The 17,106-nt window shown below is 37.7% G+C and overlaps 1 protein-coding gene across 2 annotated transcripts in view; it reads left to right on the forward strand.

Moving 5' to 3' along the window:
• The first annotated feature begins 9,468 nt into the window (after positions 1-9,468).
• Positions 9,469-17,106, forward strand: part of BMPR1A (bone morphogenetic protein receptor type 1A) — a 58,530-nt gene continuing 50,892 nt past the window's right edge. For both annotated transcript variants that reach the window (XM_029932065.1, XM_029932066.1), the window contains exon 1: positions 9,469-9,573. The gene's annotated coding sequence lies outside the window, so the exon portion shown is untranslated. The remainder of the gene's footprint in view (positions 9,574-17,106) is intronic.

Raw genomic sequence — 17,106 nt, forward strand, 5'->3', positions numbered from 1 at the left:
GGTGTCCTGTCTTTTCCTTATTCTTGAAGTGGTCTTTTTAAAATACCACAGCATGAAAATTACTTGATCATTATAGAAGTTGTATTAAGTTTTATACCCTTAGTCTCAGGCTGTCGTATGCAGACCCTGAAACACAGAGGATTAAACTAGTTTTCTGGTTCTCAGGGCTACTGTAGTTGAAAAGTGGATAGAGGGGCTGTTACTATATTAGCAAATGTGCATTCTAGGTAGCTGTTAACAAAGGAAGAAAACTTTAACAAGACAGGGATGAAAGCCAAAATAAATAAGCAAACAACTAAATAAAAAAGCAAACACAGCCTTCTTCTGGGACATTTAGCACTGGAGAAAATAGCACTATTTGCTGCTTGTATTTTTGTATTTCATGACTAAAGTTAAAAATTTTTTGGAATCAATGCTATATAGATAGCATTGTGTATTTTCCATTGGATTATATCAGGAAAGGAAGTGAATTATTAATAGTCTGTGATGATTTCACTATATTGTAGCATAATGCTATAATCAGTGTACATGTTAATTTTAAATAATGTTTATGTTTTATTGAAAAGTATAAATGACGCACATTTTTAGAAGAATTGATGGACTCTTAGCAATCTAAAATCAATTCCTGATGATTCCTAAAGGTAGAAATTTTCCTGTTTACATAATGTAGTGAAACTATCCAGAGGAACATGCCCATGATGCTTTTACCTACAACTAATAAATGTTCTGTTGATAATTTCTTATCATTTTATGGAAATAAATGGGTGATACATATTTCTCCACTGACTGAATTAGGTTTACTTGGAAAGGGGAAGAAGATGTGTCAAGTAATTTATAATGCCTGTGTATACAGTGTATACGTGCTAATAAATTATAGAGAAAAATTAAAATGAAGACATGGAGGTGGTTTCCATGCTTCTTTGTGAGGAAGGATAAATTGGAAAAGAATATATGGGTAGATGATTATTTGGGGGGTTGTTCTGGGGCAGGTGGCTGTATCAAACTTGCTGTGTGTGTTACTCTTAGAACAGATGGGCACTCATGTAAATAGTAGTCACTGCTTCCCAGACCCAGAATTTGGTCTAGGAACTGCTGGTTTCTTTAGACTTCTGTTATAGACACTCCTCATTTCCATGGGACACTAGAAACCACTGCAAAATTTAAGTTTTCTAGCTGATTTGAAAGAAGTAATGTATCTTGAGTAGTCTTTGGACAATTATTTTGTTGTTCAAAATCTAATTTAAAGCAGAGGTAAAAATTTTTAGAAAATAGGGTTTAAAGTTTTTTTAATTGCTTAAAAGTAATTATAGAGTTATAGGAAATTGCAAAAATAATGAGAGGTCCCTTGTACCCTTCACCTTCCTCCAGTGGTTACTTAATACTACATGATGTACAATATCAAATCAGCAGTTGACATTGGTTCATTTTATATGTATTGTGCTGTGCCATTTACGCATACATGTAGATTTATGTAACCGCTTCAGCAACAAGGTACAGATTCTGTCACCACAGAGATCTCCCTTGTGCCACACACACAGCTGCCCCCATTAGTCTTTTTTCCATCTGTATAATTTTATCATTTTGAAAGCATTTTGCAAATGGAATCTTATACTATGTGACTTTTTTGCACTCAGCCTAATCCTTTGAGACTCACCCAAGTTGTTTTGTAGCAGTAGTTTATTCCTTTTTATTGCTGAGTATAAGATTCTGTTGTATGGGTGTACCATAGTTTAACCATTCACCTTTTGAAAGGATGTTTTATTTTCTCCAGTTTTTCGCTATTAGAAATAAAGCCGCTGCTAACATTCGTGGTCCTTTCTTTGTAACCAGAAGAGCATTTGGTTACATGTGAGTGAGTGTGTATTTTATTTTAAAAAAACTTCCAAACCATTTTCCAAAGTGGCTGTTCCATTTTGCATTCTCACCAGGAATGTGAGAAAGATTCGTTTTCTTCATGTTCTTGCCAGAACTTGGTATTGTCCTGTGTCTTATCTTAGTTATTCCAGTAGGTGCATAGTGATCTCAGTATAGTCTTAGTTTGCATTTCCCTGATGGCTATTGTTGTTCACCTGATTTTTTCATGTGCTCATGTGCTATCCATATATCTTCAGTGAAATGTCTCTTCATCGTCTTTGCCCAATTTCTAGGTGAATTTCTTTTTTAATGTTGTTTTGATATCTCTTGATATATTCTAGATTTGGGTCCTTTGTCACATCTACGGTTTGCAAATATATTTTCCCATTCTGTATCTTGTCTTTTCATCTTTTTAACAGAGTCTTTTTGCAGTGTAAACATTTTTAATTTTGATGAATTCAAATTTATCCTTTTTTTTCCTTTATATAGATCATCCCTTTGATGTCTTTATCCATTCCCCCACTCCAGCCCCAAACCCACACAACCATTAATCTATTTTCTGTTGCTGTGGAATTGCATATTTGAGGTATTTTGTATAAATGGAACCATATAATATGTGGTCTTTTGTCTGACTTTCACTTAGTGTAATATTTTCAGTGTTCAAATGCTGCATTGGAATTGGTTCTTTCTATGGCTTCATTTATTTTTATGGCTAAATAATATTTCATTGGATGGATATACCATCTTTTGTGTATCTGTTCATGAGTTGATAGACATTTAGGTTGTTTCCACTTTTTTTGCCTGTATTCTGACGAGTTGGTGTGTAGCTTTTCATCTCTACCTTCCTTATACATGTTGAATGTGTGTGCATACATGTACGCACACACACATACTCCTGTTTGTGTGTATAGCTTTCTTTTTAATAATGGAGTGACTTATTTTGTAATTTTTATAACTTCAGGATATTTGGGATATCTTTCCATATCCACACAAATAGATGATTCTCATTCTTTAAAAAAAATTTTTTTTTAATGTTATTTATTTTTGAGACAGAAAGAGACAGAGCATGAGAGGGGGAGGGTCAGAGAGAGAGGGAGACACAGAATCAGAAACAGGCTCCAGGCTCTGAGCTAGCTGTCAGCACAGAGCCTGACTCGGGGCTCGAACCCACAAACATGATATCTGACCTGAGCCGAAGTCGGAGGCTTAACCAACGGAGCCACCCAGGCGCCCCTGATTCTCATTCTTTTAAAGGACTGTATAATGTTCATTGTGGCTATTCAGATGATCGCACACTGATAAAAATTTAGGTAAGGTTGGAAGGTTTTCTGTTTTTCTTTCTTATATCACCAACTTTAACCGTAATTATACAAGTGTCTCTGTGGTGTAAAGCTGATTTTGCCTAGTTTGGGATTTTTCTTTTTCCTGCCGTTCTTCATCAATCATTTATTCAAAAATACACAGATTATCTCCTTTGTGCTGGTCACTGGACTGTGGTTAAAACACAGGGAACCACAAGTATTAGTAAAATCCAATTCCATACACAGGGGTTATCTTAACAAGTCAGACATACCTGTAAGTAAACAGAATTCAGTGTGCAGAGCACAACAGTGTGTTATTACAAGACTCAATAAGTTAGCTACACCTAGGGAGTGGAGAGAGTTCAATGAAAGAGGAAGTATTTGAGTTGGATCTTTGTGAGGACAAATGGAAGTTCACTTGGCAAAACATAAAGATAACATTTTGATTTTTGAATTAGAAGAGCAAGTTCAAGAAAGGTAGCCGCATTAAATAACTGGGCATATTTAGGAAATAGCAAGTAGTTTAATAATGGCCAGCAGGAGGCTTTTTGGCAGAGATTGTAATAGAAGACAAAGCAGGTTAATTAGATAGAAAGCACATTATAGCAGTCTAGATGGCCTCCTAAAGAATTTGGACTTCATTTTATATATAAGTGGAAATCGTTGAAAATTTTTAAAGCACACTTGTATTTTTTTATTTATAGTAAAATTTTAGAGTTGTGATGTAAGTATTTTAGAGCATTTTCATCACTGCCTCAAATTTCCCACTTCTACCCCTTGCTTTAGGCAACCACTGCTTTGCTCTGATTGTCTAAATTTGCCTTTTCTAAATATTTCATATGCATGGAATCCTACAATACATAGTATTTTACATCTGGCTTAATTTACTTAGCACGTGTTTGAGGTACACTCGAGTTGTAACATGTACCAGTACTTTATTTCTATTACCTGATAGTATTCCATTGTTTGATTATGCCACACTTTATTTATCCATTCACCAGTTGATGGACCTTTGGCTTCTTTTCACTTTGGGCTATTATGAATAATATTGCTGAGAACATTTGTGTATAAGTCTTTGTATAGACATACATTTTTATATCTCTTGGGTAGGTCCCACAGAGGGAATTTTGGACCATATAGGAGTTTATGTTTATTTTAACTTTTTAAGAAACTGCCAAATGGTTCTTCAAAGCAGCTGCATCATATTATAGCAGTGTGTGAGAGTTCCAGTTTCTCCATGTCCTTACCAACACTCGGTATTGTCTTTTTTTATTATGACCATTCTGGTGGGTATGTAGTGGTTTCTAATTACAGTTTTAAGTTTTATTTTCCTAATAATTTATGGTGTTTATAATCTTTTCAAGAAGCACAGTTGTATTTTAGAAACACAGGTACAGTGAAAGAGGTAAGAATGAAGGCAGGCTGCAGTGAAAGATGAGAGCCTGTACTGGATGTGTATAGATATAAAGGTGACAGATTTTAAAGATAATCAGACTTGGAATGGGCAGCATTTAGTAATTACCTCAATATAATAGGTGAAGCAGAGGGAGATGAGACCAATGCTTCCTAGATTTCCAACTTGGATAATTGAGTAGACGGTGCTGCTGTTAGCCATACAGGTGAATATGGATGCATGAACAATTTTTGTGCGGGTAGATGATGGCTTTTATATTACTCATGTTCTCTTGATGTGCCACTGGAATTAACTATTCAATACTTAGTACTTTGGAAATGTGTATCTAGTTCAGGAGAAGGATCTGGATTGCGATATAAAGTTAGATGAGTTATCATTGTATAAATAACAGTTGAATTCATGAAAGTAAATGGTATATTGGTTTCTAAATCACTGTATTTGCTGGGTTTCTTTTGATAATTGAAAATTGGTTAAACAATAAAAGAATTTAATATAATATAATAAAAAGATCCTACCTAATTAAAACATTCGAGCATAACAGCATCACCAAGGACACAGATTCTTTGTCTTTTAATGCAGCCATTCTTTAGCTGTTGCCTTGTCCTCTTAGCCATTTCCTTCCTTATGGTCTAAGATGGCTGCCATCATTCTGCTTGACAAACTCAAACCCAACGTTGCCTGGGAAAAAAGGTTGGGGGGGTGCACCTCGGTGTCTTTTTTTCGTCCGCCAGAAAGACCTTTCCCAGAAGCTCCCCAGCAATTTAGTCTCTTGTCTTACTGGCTTGAATTATATCAGATGCTTATAGCTAATCCACTCATTGTCCAAGAGAATGGAAATTGCCACAATTGGCTTAGATCAGAGTTTTCCAATTCTGGTGTTAAGAATCTTTTTCACATATCTTTTGGGAGGAGCTTTTCCAAAACCCTTGTCTTTTGGTTATCTGATATAATTCAGGTAGATAAGGTTTTCTAGACAGGCCAGTTTCATATGAGTTGTTGCTATTTAGTGCTTAAGATGAGCTAATATTTGTTGAAATCCTACTCTGTGTCATCAACTGTGCTAGATTCTAGAATACAGTAGTGAATAAAAGCTTAGGGTTTGGTATGGAAATGTGCTTAAGCAAAAGAGTACCAGATTGAATTGTGCACTATAGTTCATTTGTACTAAGGATTTAATACTGCTGTTTAAATCTTTGGTTTTATGAAAAAGGCGTCTTAAGTTTCAAAATCATGCTTATATTCAATTTGTGAGTGATCTTTTAGAACACAGCCCATCTGTAAGTTGACCCCCCTCCCGTTCTGTGTTTTGTGGTAGTAACCTGCTTTATTATAGAAGTGCATGATAGGGGCTTCTGGGTGGCTTAGTCGGTTAAGCATTCAACTCTTGATTTTGGCTCACACCATGATCTCATGGTTGTGAGATCAAGCCCTGGTCAGGCTCTGTGCTGGGTGTGGAGCCTACTTGGGAATCTCTTCTTCTTCCTCTGCCCCTCTCCTCCTCTCATGTTCTCTCTCTCTCTCTCTTAAAAAAAAAAAAAGAGCATGATATACTGTTCATTTGAATTACTTGCAGTTAAAACTGTATTGTGTTTTTTTGAAGCATGATGTACCAAAGGTTTTAACATTAATGCATTTAGTTTAAGAGCCCAGTTGGGATATTTTGTCAAAGATTATTTGGTAGTTTGGTTCTGATTTTTTAAGATGGTTATAAGAATGCAGTGATAGTGTTAACAGCAATATTTGTAAACTATTTGGAGTACTTTCTATAGTCCTTGGAGAGGAGAAATGAAGAGGAGGAGTAGAAGATTTGGAGTGGTGGAAAGAAAAAATATGCTGTCAATATTGCTAATTTTGTGAAGAGTGGGAAGTGACTGCTTTTTGACATCTGGTACAAGCTCCAAAGTAGTCTTAAATTTTGTCTTATAAGTATATTTGTCAACAGCATATGTACACTATTCTTTTCCTATAAAGGAAATCTTACAAGTGAAGGAGTAAATGGTTGATGTCCTAAAACGTCAGAGTCAAAGATGACTGTAATATCCTCAGTTCATGTTTGTCACTGATGGTTTATATATGGTTAGTGATCTTTTAAGCATCCTCTTGTTGTTGTTTTTTTAACATATATTTAATCATCTTGGGGGGGAGGGGCTCATGAGTAAGGGAGGAGGAGAGAGAGAGAATCCCAAAAAAGCTCCATGTTGTCAGCGCAGAGCCCAACTTGGAACTCAGTTCCCCCACCCTTGGATCATGGCCTAAGCTGAAATCGAGTCAGACACTCAACCCATTCAGCCACGTAGGCTCCCAGTGATTTAAAGTTTAACAACTTTTGGGGTGCCTGAGTTGCTCAGTTGGTTAAGCGTCTGACTAGATTTTGGGTCAGGTCATGATCTCCTGGTTTCATGAGTTCAAGTCCCACATCAATTTCTGCACTAGCAGTGGGGAGACTGCTTAGGATTCTCTCTCTCCTTCTCTTTCTATTCCTCCCCTAATCGTACTGTTTCTGTCTCTCTCAAAATAATTTAAAAAAATTTTTTACGACTTTAATAATTTTGAGAACTAAGAGGGATGTGTACATTTTGATGGCAGATAAAGGTATTCTGTAAAGATGATGTGGGATTAAATGCACTTTTCACATTTGCTTGCCCATATTAACCAACTTTGAAATTCTAACATTAGCTCAATCATAAATGTTAGAATATATCTCAAAAGGTTTGTTTTTCACTGACTCTGTCATTAAGCTCTATGTGTTTTTAAAGAATTACCTTTTGTTTCATATGTTTTCTAGAACTAACAAGCTTGAAATTTTCAGACACAAAATCTTTGATGAAAGTATTATTATACTTGTTTAGTGTTCAGTTTTAACTGGATCTTTGTGGTTGTTAAACACAAGTTTATAGTGCTGAAAGCCTGTGGTAAATTACCTTGTAAGTTAGATGATTAAAGCAGTGCATATTTACGATCTCTGATATAGGATTGTAGCACTATATTGCAAAGGTTAGGGAAAGCTTTAGTTTATTCACACAGTTTTAGTTTGTAAAAAGTGATTTGCAGACCTGTACTGTGAAGTATATCCTGTCCTTTGATTAATTGTTTATCTCTTAGTAGTAAGATCACATTTACTTGGTTTTCCTTAACTGATCTTAAATTCAGTCTTTAGACAGTTATATTTTTTGTCATTTATTTGTGCATTGAGAGGATGGAGGGAGGATAGTCAATTTAGGCAGGGTCTTGGATTTTGAAGGTGGTATCTTTAAAGATTCTTTAATTATGTATTTTTTTTCTTAACCTGAGATTTAATCTTTCCTTTTTTTAATTAACCTTAGATTTAATCTAAAGTTTTTTTTTCCACACCAAGGAAATAGTGTTCTAATAAATAGTGCTGTAATAAACAATGGTTGGCAAGTGGTTCACATGTTAATTTTATTTGATCCATTGGAAATACCTGGTAGAATTAGAATCAGGTTGCATATTTTTAAACATAGTCATTTTGATTGATTGTTTTAACCTTTTTGAGAATAGGTTAATCTGAGCTTTGCTTAATATAGTGATTGCCTTCCCTCTTTTCTTCCACACACACCATTTGGGAAGGATGGAGTTATTGGCAAAGAGTGGCTTTGGAGGGAAATATTTGTCATTTCTAAAATGGAACCAACAGTGCATTTATTTTTTGATTATATAAGGGAAATATTTTAAGACCGTGAACATCTCAGAAGAAAAAAATCCTAAACACTTTCCCTCCATTCCTGCCCTCATTTCTCTAAGTGATGTTCTAAGAGTTGTATAGTCCTGTCAGTGCCCTGAAAAATGTTAAGGACCAGTTAAGTTGTAGGTAACCAGTGCACTGAGAAGACAGTAAAAGCTCCTAAATGCAGACAAAGCATTACTAATTGCTTTCAGGGTCAGTCTGTCTTTAGTTGGACCATGAAAGATTTAGCATGGCCCTGTGGCAGCCTGTCTGCTGAGTGGAGACTCTTGTCTTTAAGAAAGGCTGCTATCTGATATGCTAGACAGTTTCAGGTTCCCGGTTTACATGAATTCAGTCATTATTGCCAAGACTCCTAAACCTCAGTGTGACACAAATGATACCTCCAAATGCACTTGAAGACAAAGGCATTTTGACCTTGCAGTGAGACATAGGTAGTGTTCTGTTCACACAGCTTAAAGTCTGTCCTTTTAAAACATGAAACAATAGTTTACTATTTGAAGTTTCAGTTAAAAGATACAGTCAACAAAATTATTTTCAAGATCTCTTAAGTAAACAGCACACTTCATTAAATAAATTTAAATTTTTCATTGTTTCCCTCTTCCAAATTTATGAATTTTGTCCCTTAAGGCAGCAGGGGGACTGAAGGTCAGGGGTCACATAGTTGTAACCCATCCCCTGGGCTTAGACCAAGTGATGCGATTCATTCCTAGCCCCTCCAGTTCCTGATTTTCTAGGGAAAAGTTTGACTGAAATGAAAGCTGCTTACAGAGATTTTGTGATAAAAAGTGAAAATAGGGATATTAGCTGGGTGGTCAAATGTAGTTTTGTCGAAGTAAGGATTTGAATATTTGTAGAATTGTAAGTTTTAGTGTTGCTTCTAGCTATTCCTGCTTTTCCAGTTTAAGAGGTGATATTTTTTTTCCTAAAGTCTAAGCTAATCCAGAAATTTTACATGTGAGTCATTTTTTCCACAGAACCACTGTTACCTTTGTAAAGTTGAAAATATGCAAAATGGGAAACTTCTTTGGGCAGAGGTTGGGAAAATGGTAAAGTAATAGGTTAAAGTTCTTTAGAATTCTCATTGACTTTACATTGAAAATGTATAGTTTTACACAGGCCATATTTTTAGTATTGCTTCTGCATGTTTCTTTTAGTCTAAATAAGTTCTTTTTTTTTTAAACAGATTTATGAAAATATGCATCAGTTTAATACTGTCTTGGAATTCATGAGATGGAAGCATAGGTCAAAGCTGTTTGGAGAAAATTGGAAGTACAGTTTTATCTAGCCACAGCTCTGAGGTAAGGAGAAGACTTTCATGAAAATAATTAGAATAATATGAAAATTCTCATTTCTGAACAATTGAAAATAGTCCTTCTGCAACTTTATTTTAGCTGCTTTAGCGACCTCCTTATGTGTTTATAAGTAGTTCTGATACATTTTTCTCTCCTTATAAATGTTGAACCTCTTCGGGGGCATAATGTACTTATTAATTAATTTTTTATTTTACTTATTTACTTATCTGTTTATTTGTTTAAAGAGCACAAGTGAGTGCACATAAGAAGGGAGAGGGGCAGAGAGAGAGAGAAAAAAAAAAAGAGAGAGAGAATCATAAGCAGGCTCCATGCCCAGCACAGAGCCTGACGCAGGGCTCCATCTCATGACCATGAGATCATGACCTGGACTGAGATCAAGAGTCGGGTGCTTAACCAACTGAGCCCCCCAGACACCCATATCGTTTATTTGTTATTTTATTTATTATCACTTTCTTCACTCTAATTGTAGAAAATAAGCATTAAAGGATATATATATATAAAATCTCCATCAAGAGAGATTTATTTTCTCTAAAGCCAGCCAAGCAGAATTCAGATGCAGATTATATTAAAAATGGATGTTTGTATTTTGAAACTTTTCACACATTATAGAATTCAGGACAAAAATGTCTTAAAATAACACATCTTTGGAGATAGGCTTTATTTAAAGAACTGCAGTGACACCAGGGATAGGGGAGAAGAAGCCATTCTAAGAGTATATGCACGGAGAAATCAAATTTGTTATTTTCAATCCATTTATGGACTCTAATCAGGTAAAGGGTTTGAATTCTTCAGGGATCTATATTTTAGGGAAATAAATAGGATATACACTATGAAGTGGGGTGGACTTCCTGAAACTCCTGCAGTGGCCAGCTGTGCTCACTGCTGCTACTTCCTTAGCACACTCACGCTTCGTTCTCATTTTGCCCAACTGGTTTCTTTGCTCTTTTGAAAAATACTTACGACTTTTTAATTGTATTTTATTGGATTCCATACTCTTTGATCACTATAGTGGTTGCCATTTTCCCTTTATTGAAATTCTCTTGTGCTCTGCCTAGTTCTACTTCTTTGATTACTCCTTCATAATGTTTTTTCTCTCCTCCTCCTCTTAAATAATGACCTCCGTAGGGTTTTATCTTTGAAATCTTTCTGTTTCTTCTTTGTTTTTTCTCATCTCATTTCACCAGTTACCTCTAGAATGATCTCTCTCAATCTGTATATCTCAATCTTGACACACTCTCTGAGCTTCAGGCCGGTATTTTCAACCGGTTGCTTCATATGTAGGGTTCCCACGTCTGTTACTGGACCTCTCAGTGATCCACGCTCAGTCTTACCTTTTCCTTCCTACCCATAGAGATCCAGTCCCCTCCATATCCCTCTGTAATGTGCTGTGAATGTTTACGTCTTCTCTTTTCTAATCCCCGTCACTATCTGAGGTTAGGCCCCTCCGTTACATTTTACCTGAAATATTGCAGGGCTTTCCCAGCTTTGTGCCTGAATTCACTCTGTTTCCCTCTATGTGTTACTGCTGGCTGAAAATTTCTAAACAATAAGTCTGCATGTACTGTCCGTGACTCTTCATCAGCCTGTCAAAGTAAGGACAAACTACTCTCGTAAGTAAGCCTCTTAACAGTATAGCATTAAATGAGTGATACCTTTGCCTGCATCCATTCACTTCTTTCTCCCTTTAAATGTTTACAAAATAGCAGCTCTAAACCAGGCACCATGTTAGGCGCTGGGAATACAAAATGTTCAGTGAAATCAGTTTCTTGTTTTGCTCTCAGAGAATAGTCTGCTTAGAACTGAGTATGCAAACACTTAATTCAAGTGCCATTGGAAAAGTATATTGGCAACACCTAGAAAGGCTTCAAAATTGTCAGGAAGGCTTTGTGTAGGAGATAATATTGGAGTAGAATCTTAAAAGATGAGTAGAAGATTACTGAGTCAAAATTGGGAGGCAAGAGGATTTCATGTTCAGAGTCCAGCATAAGCAAAGGAAACTTGAGATATATTAAATGTACAAAAGACAGGGGAAATCATTTTGTATGGTTTGAATTCAGGCTATGAGAGGGGGTTTGAGGGACAAGGCTGGGAGGGATTTGATTGTGAAGAACTCTGAATTCTGTGGTAAGGAGTTTAGGCTTTATTTTATGATTAGTTGGTGGTCACTGAAAAATTTTAACAGGTATTTTTGGATCATAATTGTGTTTTGTTAAAATTAATCTGGCAGTGATATGAATGATAATTTGGAAGGGGACTGGGAATGCCAAAAGCAGAGGGACAATTAGGATGGTCTTAATTGTTTCAAGCAAGAAATAACAAAGCTTTAGATTAAGGTAGTGATCAAGTTACCTGAAATTATGAAAACGTTTAAGTATTGGTTATTTAGCAAATGTTTAATTTTCTTTTTCTAGACCCCTACAGGTATGATACTCCTCAGTCAGTGATTTCAAATTCCCTTATGTTTTCTTTCCTCTCTGTTCATATTATTCTTTTCTCCTAACATGGTTTTTCCACTTTTTCTTTCTTGTGGAAGGCCTGTCAACTTTTAAAAATCCATCTCACATGCCAATTTATCCCTGAGGTCCTTTCTTTTTTTTTTATTTTATTTTATAAATTTTTAAAAAATGTTTGTTTATTTTTGAGAGAGGCAGACAATGTGAGCAGGGAGGGTGCAAAGAGAGAGGGAGACACAGAACCTGAAGCAGGCTCCAGCCTCTGAGCTGTGAGCACAGTTCCCAACATGGGGCTCCAACTCCCGGATCGTGAGATCATGACCTGAGCCAAAGTTGGATGCTTAACCAACTGAGCCACCCCGGTGGCCCACCTGAGTTCCTTTCTAATCTGTATTTCTTTGACTCAAAGAATATGTTCCTTCCTAGTTTAAGGTGCCAGAGCACTTATTTTTGTTCTAGAGGCTTTTCCATACTTTGGTCCCTATTAACTGTAACAGCAAGTCACAAAGGAGGAATCAAAAATTAAAGAACATGGTTCCCATCCTCTGTTTATAGTTGTATCAGTAAGGTATGTATATAAGTAACGGTAGTAATAGTAATCAACACTGCCAAATAAAAGTGAAAAATTCCAGAAGAGTAAATCATTACTTCTTAATTAGGGTTCTGTAGCCCTGAGAAGTACAGACAGAACACAGGCGGGATTATTGGAACTGGATTGTGGAAGATGAGTAGAATTTGGATAGGTAAAGAAAGAATTAAAAGGTATTTCTAGGAAAGCTGATTGATATAGAAAATGAGTTTTTCCTTAGGAATATGGTAGAGGTTTTGGAGAGGGGAGGAGGATAGGAAGTGTGACATAAAGAAAATTTTACTTTAAGGAAATTGCTCCAGGAGTGATGTGCGAATGTACATCATCAGAGAAATGGAATGAGGAGTCAGGGAGCTCAGAAGGTTGTAGGAGGTGTTAAGCCTGAGTGAGGTAATCAGAATTTAATCTGAATGGTAGCAGTGGAAGTTGAAAAGAAAGACCAAGTGGAACAGGTATCATCAAGGAGGAAAGAACAGTAGTTTCTGACTGGATGTTGGAAAGAGGTGATGATGCCCATCATTGTGTCTGGATAGTGTGGATAACGTTGGGCGGTGACAATAGCAAATATAAGTAATTTTTCAAATCTGGTTGGATCTAAGTTTCTTGAGTTTACTTTTTTTTTAGGTTTATTTTTATTTATTTTGAGAGAGATAGAGAGCAAGCAGGGGAGGGGCAGAGAGAGAGAGAGAGAGAGGAAGACAGAATCCCAAACAGGCTCCATGCCCTCAGCACAGAATCCCAAGCAGGGCTTAAACTCAAGAACTGTGAGATCATGACCTCAGCCAACATTGGGAGTCAGATGCTTAACTGAGTCACCCAGGCGACCCAACGTTTTCTAAAAGTTTAAGGAAACATTAAAATTAATGTTCTGCTGTCTTATTGGTCTCTTCATTGTGTCATTTGTTTACATATAACAAATATTTTTATACATTATGTTTCAAGCCTAAGCATATTGTAAGGGAGATATTATTTTAAAAAAGTATTGCCTTTTTTATTCTTATTATTATTTTAATATTTATTGAGAAAGAGAGAGAGAGTACGTGTGCATGGGACAGGGGCTGAGAGGGAGAGCGAATCCCAAGCAGGCTTTATGCCCAGTGTGGAGCCTGATGAGGGGCTTGATCCCATGAGTCTCAAGATTATGACCTGAGTTGAAGTCTATCTCTCAATCAACTGAGCCACCCAGCGATCCCCAAAAATAGATATATTTTGAAGGTCCCCCCTATCATTCTTATCTCAGAATAGTAACAACAGTGTTTCTCAGAATGTGGAATGTGTGCTGCTAGTACTCTTCAGAATGATTTTAGGTCTTACCCAGGTGAATTTTAAAAAATATTTTCAGGGTAGCTCAGCATCTGACTTGGGCTCAGGTCATGATCTTGTGGTTCATGAGTTCAAGCCCTTAATTGGCCTCTGTGCTGACAGCTCAGAGCCTGGAGCCTGCTTTGGATTGTGTTTCTTTCTCTGCCCCCTCCCCCGCTCACATGCATGCCTGCACATAGACTCTTTCTTGCTCTCAAAAATAAACATTAAAAAAATAAAAAAATAGGGGCGCCTGCGTGGCTTCCGGCTTCAACTCAGGTCAGATCTCATGTTCATGAGTTCGAGCCCTGCGTCAGGCTCTGTGCTGACAGCTAGCTCAGAGCCTGGAACCTGCTTCCTGTTCTGTGTCTCCTTCTCTCTCTGCCCCTCCCCCTCTCATGCTCTGTCTCTCTCTGTATCAAAAATAAGTAAAAAACATTTTAAAAAGTTAAATAAAAATAAAAATATTTTCATAGTTCTATATTTATTTTGATAACTTTTGATTCATAACAAGTACTGCTGACTTTTCCATTTAATGTTGTAACAGTATGTTCAGACTGTGACTCAGAAACTTAAGTTAACCACATCACGTTTGCTGCAGTAAAATTACTTTATTCTTTATAAGGTCCCTCGATTGACTTATTTTATTTCCTTTCTCCTTGATCTCCACTCTGCTTTTGTCACGTCCTGCCATAGGAAAGCACTCTTAGTTGTTTGCTATGTGTCTTTGAATATGTCTTCAATGTGTGCATGTGTGTGTATGTATTTAATTGACTTAGGTTTGGCTACATATAGTCTTCCCCCTTTTTCCCCAGTTTTCTTCACCACTAGAAAGTTAAAATCTCCTTGTTACTGTGTATATGCTTGTATCCCATAATGTACTGCAGCTTCTTCTGCTGCTTTAAAGAGGCAGCACGCTCTTGTTCAAGCACAGGCCGTGGAGCCACATTGCTTTAGTTTGAGTCCTGACTGCACCGCTTCTTAGTTTGGGCTCCTTTGAAAGTAGAGCCTGAGGAAGGGACTGATGGCTGGGTAGTTTATTTGTGAGGTGATCCAAAGAAACAAATGAGAGAAAGGGAAAGATGAGAGAAGTGACATAAAGTGTGTTAAGGAGCTGGTTATCAGTATGGGCAACTGGAGTTCAGCCCTGGGGACCCTCTGAATGCACCTTAGTATTGTCCCACCAAAGGACAGGGAGCTTGGGACATTTATCCACTGACTTTTGTCATCTTTTTTTGTTGTTGTTTGTTTGAGGTTTTAGTTATTTAAGTAATCTCTACACCCAACAACATGGGGCTCTAACTTACGACCCTGAGGTCAAGAGTCAGATGCTCTTCTGACTGATCCAGCCAGGCGCCCCAGTGACTTTCTGTCTTCTGTTAATTGCAGATTGCCCGTGGAGCTTTAACTCTAGCATTTCTATGACTCTGCCTATGTACTGCTGAGCCATCTTCTTTAGGTTTGGAGAAAACCCTCAGGAGTAAAACAGCAGTGCCTCGGCTTATACTTTATATCAGAAGCTGTCAGTGCATACACCTGTGCACCACAGCTGTAATGAGGCCAGTAGGGTAAGGCGTGGTGTTGCTTTCACCGTGAGTGTTTGCTATAGTCTGTTTTTATTTCTCAGATGGCCTCATGTTCCATTAAGCTCACTTTGTCTGCTTCAAGTTGGGGGCCGGTTATAATCACTAAAAGAACTCTCCAAAACAAGAGGGTTAGTGGAACAAGCTGTAATCCCTACTACTGTAGCTGGTCCCAAGGCCATAATTGATATTCCTAGTGAACTGATCTAGAAACCTTGGGACAGTGGTGCTGGTAGTACGGTATACTGTGGGCAAGGAAGACAAACCCACATCTGGCGTTTCAGTTCTATACCCACATGTGCCAGTGGCAGTGATTAGGCCCCCTTCAGTAAGGAGGAGCCCATGCTGTTGGGCCTGTGTAAAGCCTTCCTGTCTGTCACTATGGCTCCTCCATTCATGACCCTGTTGGTCAAGCATTGAGGTGGCAAGAGCAAAAGCTGGCTGCAGTCAGCTGCCAAATCGTCCCATCTGTAGTCAGGAAGGTAGTTAAATGCCCCTCATCTGTTGGTGCTTTGTGGTGGGCATTAACGTGAGACATAAAGATGGGCACTTTGGGCTCTTATCAAACCATCAACGTGCTGCTTCTCCAGATTCCTTTGCTTTTATTTTCCATGTTTGCTACTTCCATTGCCCTACCCAATCAGCCATACCATTCATTACTCCTAAGGAGTCCATGTTTTTTTCTTGTTTGGTTCTCTCTTTGCCATGCCCACTGGCAGAATTTCTGCCCCCTCATTGTCTTTCAGAGTCATCCAAGTAGGGCTCTGTAGCAGTGGTAGTCCATTTTTTATTTGTTTTTGTCAGCGAGGCCCCAGGTTTTTCTTTTTTGTCACTGGTTATGAGGAACCCACAATAAAGCTGTTGGTATGAGCAGAAGTAAAGACATCTGTTGTGATAAGGGTAGGTGACATGAGGTTCTGGACTTGTAATTTACTGTGCCCTCTATCACTGCCTAGGTACTATGGATGGGTAGCTCACTAAGTCCTTAATGGTTGGGTTCTTGACTGGGGCCCAATATCATGCCAGGAGCTGTGATTTCATACAGTGTTATGAAGTCATATCCTCAGAAAATCTGGAGGTCGATGCTCCAACTCTCCTACTGGAGTTTGTCAGAGAATCTTCCACAGATCATCTCTAGGACCTTGGAGTGTGCGCATCAGGGCAGCTTGTACTGGAGCTTGATCTGCTGAGACCCTTTTCTCCTCTGTGTCCTACTTAGAACTGGCAGCCTTCTGTGTCACCCCAAAATTAAAAACATATTTTTAATGTACAGTCATCTTTCATTGAGCATTTATTCTCAATTAGGATATAAAAGGATATAGCAAAGATTGAGTTCTTCGAGGGAAGGGGAGGTGCAGGGCAAAGGTCATGATAAGGAATGCAAAGTGCCCTTCTCACTGGGCTCTGTTCAGTGGCTCTTCAGTGGTTGCGTAGCTGTTCATGTTTGAGATACTTAGGAAGAAAGCAGTAACCGAAAAGCATGTCAGCTGCCAGCACTATAGAACCCAGGGATGCTCCCCTTTCTTCACATGGACGCATTGTCATAATGGTGGTGTCCTCTTTGAGCTGCTCTTACTTTCCACATTTGCTA

This window comes from Suricata suricatta, chromosome 2 (assembly GCF_006229205.1).
Source record: "Suricata suricatta isolate VVHF042 chromosome 2, meerkat_22Aug2017_6uvM2_HiC, whole genome shotgun sequence".
Classification (NCBI taxonomy): Eukaryota; Metazoa; Chordata; class Mammalia; order Carnivora; family Herpestidae; genus Suricata; species Suricata suricatta.